Raw genomic sequence first — 5,000 nt, forward strand, 5'->3', positions numbered from 1 at the left:
TTCCTTCCTTCCTTCCTTCCTTCCTTCCTTCCTTCCATCCTTCCTCCATCCCTTCCAACCATCCTTCCTTCCTTCCTCCATCCCTTCCTTCCATCCTTCCTTCGTTCCATCCCTTCCTTCCTTCCATCCTTCCTTCCTTCCTTCTATCCTTCCTCCATCCCTTCTTTCCTTTCATCCTTCCTCCCTCCCTTCCTTCCTTCCTTCCTTCCTCCCTCCCTTCCTTTCTTCGTTTCATCCTCCCTTCCTCCCTCCCTCCCTTCCTTCCTTCTTTCCTTCCTTTCATCCTTCCTCCCTCCCTCCCTCCCTTCCTTCCTTCCTTCCTCCCGTCGTTTCTTCGTTTCATTCTTCCTCCCTCTCTCCCTTCCTTCTTTCCTTCTTTCCTTCCTTCCTCCCTCCCTTCCTTCCTCCATCCCTCCCTTCCTTCCTCCCTCCCTCCCTTCCTCCCTCCCTCCCTCCCTTCCTTTTTTTCCTTCCTTCCTCCCTCCCTTCCTTCCTCCCTCCCTCCCTCCCTTCCTTCCTTTCAGTCTTCCTCCCTCCCTTCCTTCCTTTCCTTTCTTCGTTTCTATCCTCCCTCCCTCCCTCCCTTCCTTTCTTCGTTTTATCCTTCCTTCTTTCCTTTCTTCCTTTCACCCTTTCATCATTCCTCCCTCCCTCCCTCCCTTCCTTTCTTCTTTTCTTCCTCACTTTGTCCCTCCCTCCATCCCTCCCTCCCTCCCTCCCCCCCGCCCCCCTTTTACATCATTTCCGTCCGTCCCCCTGTCCAGACTCCACGTGCTGCAGTTGTCTGGCTGGCTGGTGGGCTGGCAGGGTGGGGTGTTGCACTGTTTCACCATGTGGCCTCGTTTCTTCCTTCTATGTTTGTCATGTTTGTCTCTATGTCTGTCTGTATCTGATTCTCTATATATCTGTCTGTCTCTGCCTGTCTCTGTCTGTCTGTCTCCCCACTCTCTCTCTCTCTCTCTCTCTCTCTCTCTGTCACTCTCTCTCTGTCTCTGTTTTTTTTTCTCTCTCAAATGACTGTAATCGCTTTTGACAATAAATCATCATGCCATGTCCTCTCTTTCTCTCTCTCTCTCTCTCTCTCTCTCTCTCTCTATCTATCTATCTATCTATCTATCTATCTCTATCTCTCTCTCTCTCTCTCACACACACACACACACACTCACACACACACACACAGACACACACACACACACACACACTCACACACACACACACACACACACACACACACACTCACACACACACACTCACACACACACACACACACGCACGCACACACTCAAACACACACACACACACACACACACACACACACACACTCACACACACTCACACACACTCACACACACACACACACACACACACACACACACACTCAAACACACACACACACACACACACACACACACACACACACTAACACACACACACACACACGCACACACACTCAAACACACACACACACACACACACACACACACACACACACACACACACACACACACACACACACACACACACACACACACACAACTTCGTATAATGAATATATCATGTTTTGAGTGCATGCATATGATATTTGTGTATCTGTCATCGTGGATTTCGTCTCCATAATTTTGCCAGTGGACAAACACTTTTGTTGCCATGGGTTCTTTTTCAGTGCGCCAAATTGCGTGCTGCGCACCGGAACAGCGGTTTATCGTTTCATCCGAATGACTAGACGCTCAGTTTAAGTTTTCAAACTTCGTATAAAAGGCTAGAGCAGGATTCGAACCCAGACGCTCACGGACTCTGTATCGACAAATGAGCGTCTTAACCATTCTGCCACCAGAGAAAGAGATGAGGAATGTGGGGGGCGGGGCGGGGGAGGGAGGGAGATGCAGCTGGGAAGGGGAGGGGGGATGATCTGTGTGCGGGCTGGGGAATCGAACAGCACACCCCCAAAAACGGAGTATGGCTGCCTACATGGCGGGGTAAAAACGGTCATACACGTAAAAGCCCACTCGTGTGCATACGAGTGAACGTGGGAGTTGCTGCCCACGAACACAGAAGAAGAAGAACAGCAAATCAATGTTTAACTCTCTCCATACGAACGGCGAAAGAGACGACGTTAACAGCGTTTCACCCCAATTACCATCATCAAAATATTGCAAGTGGAAGGCTCTTATACTGAAGACGTGAATGTTGACAAAGAATACCACAATTCTGACGACGGGAGCTAAAGGTTGGGTCATTCAGACACCCACTGGACATCCGAGGGGTCTGTGTAGAGGAGAAGAGAGGACTGGCCGTACTGAGTGAGTTAATAAAGCAATGATTGGCAGCTGTCTCCGTCACACCGTCCACCAGCACTGTCCAGTGATTCACCTACATGATTGACCAGGCCACACAGCCAGGCTTGGACTCCTGCCTTCCTGCAGGCAGGATGGGCTTGTGAAAAAAAAAAGACTGAAAGAAGAAAAACAGAAGAAGAAAATGATGATGATGGTGATGAGGATGATGACGACGACGACGATGATCATCATCACCATCGTTGAAGAATAAGATGAAAAAGATGAAGAAGAAGTAGTAGTAGTAATAGTCAGTACGTAAGTAGTAGTAGTAGTGTAGTAGAAGAGGAAGAAGAAAATGATGATCATGATCATCATCATGGACAAGAAGAAGAAGAAGGAGGAGGAGGAGAAGGAGGAGGAGGAAAGGAAGAAGACATTTTTTTTACTTTCCATTTTCAAACAAAACAACAAAAATGTTGTGGGCGGGGTGGGATGGAAATAAATTCAGCATAAGGAGGCATTTAGACGTTCTCTTTTAGAAAAAAAAAGAGCCAAGATTGGAGTAAATCCAGCGTAAAGACGCACTGGAATATTTCCTAGAAAAAAAAGAAAGATACGCGAGGGTTTGGCATCAAGAGGCTGTTAGATATTCTCTGAATACAGAGACAAGAAATGAAAGTCAATGAAAGAAGCTTTTGGGAGAAGGGGGGTGGAGGGGGGTGTCCACGATTGAAAAAAGTGTGAAGCAGAATAAACCTGACATAACGAGGCCTTTCGTTTTTTTCCTTAACAAATGGAAGAGAGAGAAAAAAAAAAGTCAATGAAGCGAGCTTGAAAAGTCTCTTCAAAGAGAAGCTGGCAGTCGAAGAAAGATTTTGATTTCCCTAATTGGCACTTTAAGGAGTAAAGATAGCATTTAGTTCAGTTTATTTGTTTTATATAACACCTCTTTACAGTTGGTGCCATCAGACATTGAATAATACACAGATGAATGCTTAAATAAAAACGTAAACAAATGAATAACTAAAACGATTAAGCAGTCATTCAATCAATCAATCATTCAATTAATCGATTAAAGAAAATCCCTTGACATACATACACATGCAGTACATTCATTTGCTCAGGCTTTTCACCAGCCAGTCACTCAAATCAATCGATTTAAGAAAATCTCTTGACATACATACACATGCGCAGCATTCATTTGCTGATTTTCTTCCATGTGTTTCACCGCAATTCACTCCATTATACGTGGCAAGGGAAACAATTTCAGTGTTACAGTATTAACAACAAGCAAACCAAATTCGACTGTGAGATGACAGCTGCCTAACAACACTGTATGGATAATATACTGTTTATATTTTGGAATTCACCAATATCTGTGTTTTTTTGTTTGATAATACTTGAAATAAAAGCAGTCAAACAGTGTGAAGAAACGTGACAGACAACAGTATTTTTCTTCCAGATGCCCGGAACGCCTTGAGAATGTCCTGCATGCCAGGTATTCTGAGAAACAGGGGGTTGAAAGATACGCTGTATCCTGTGCTCTTCCTCTCTTCCTGCTGCAATGATTATGTGCAGATAAACGAAACAAAATGACTAAGACTCTGGAATGAATGAACATTACATAATAAGATAAGTTAAGAATTAAATAATCCGTGCATTTTCACGCTGCGCTGGTGTTCACGCGATTTGGAAATTCTTTGTTATTTCTATCTATCTATCTATCTATCTATCTATCTATCTATTATATTTATTTATTTATTTATTTATTTATTCATTTATTCATTCATTCATTCATTTATTCATTCATTCTATTCATTTTTATTCATTTAGTATTTATCTATTTATTTATTTATCTACTTTATTTATCTATACAGTTAGTTTATCTATTTATCTATTTATTCATTTTTGTGTGTGTTTTTTTATTCATGAATTTGTTCATTCATGCATTTATTTATTCATGTTTTCTATTTATCTATCTATATATCTATTCGTTCATTTATTTATTTATCTGTTCATTCATTCATCTATTTATCTATTCATTTATTCATCTATTTATTTATTTATTCATTCATTCATTTATCCTTTCTGTTTTATTTCTTTAAACTTTATCTTCTTCAAGTTGTCTTCAGCCCGTGTGATTTCTCCTGTCCCTCCTCTTTGTGACGCGTCGCAGCCACGTGACCCTGTCGTCCAATGAAATGTGTGTGACGCAACGCAACTGAGAACGAGAGGCCGTGTTATCGATCTGGGTCATTGTTTCAGGCACAAATTAAATCGGTTGGCCGTTTCTCACGAAGCAGACATTTATTTCTCTCTCCCCCCCCCCCCCCCCCCCTTTTTTTTTTTTTTTTTTTTTTTTTACAAGACAGCCTTCTGTTATTTTCCGGCGATTTCTCTCTCTCTCTCTCTCTCTCTCTCTCTCTCTGTATTTGTCATGCTAAAGTGTCTTTGATTTCATTCATTATTCCATCTCTCTCTCTGTCTCTGTCTCTGTCTCTCTCTCTCTCTCTCTGTGTCTCTCATTCTCTCTCTCTCTGCATGAATATGATTTAAGCCATCGTTTCACTCTTTATCATTCTCTCCCTCTGGCTCTAAAATTTGATTTTGAGCATCACCGTTGGAAGAAGCATGTGCCACCTTGAAAGCAATCATTGTTCAACTGTGCTGCGCCACTGAAAGGGGACAGGAGCCGTAGCACGACTTAACTGGCCCTGAAAAATT

General features: G+C 42.8%; 1 protein-coding gene across 1 annotated transcript in view; it reads left to right on the forward strand.

Moving 5' to 3' along the window:
* LOC143288900 (uncharacterized) overlaps positions 1–5,000 on the forward strand; it is a 276,061-nt gene that overhangs the window by 56,045 nt on the left and 215,016 nt on the right. The window lies entirely within an intron of this gene.

This window comes from Babylonia areolata, chromosome 13, assembly GCF_041734735.1.
Source record: "Babylonia areolata isolate BAREFJ2019XMU chromosome 13, ASM4173473v1, whole genome shotgun sequence".
Taxonomy (NCBI): domain Eukaryota; kingdom Metazoa; phylum Mollusca; class Gastropoda; order Neogastropoda; family Buccinidae; genus Babylonia; species Babylonia areolata.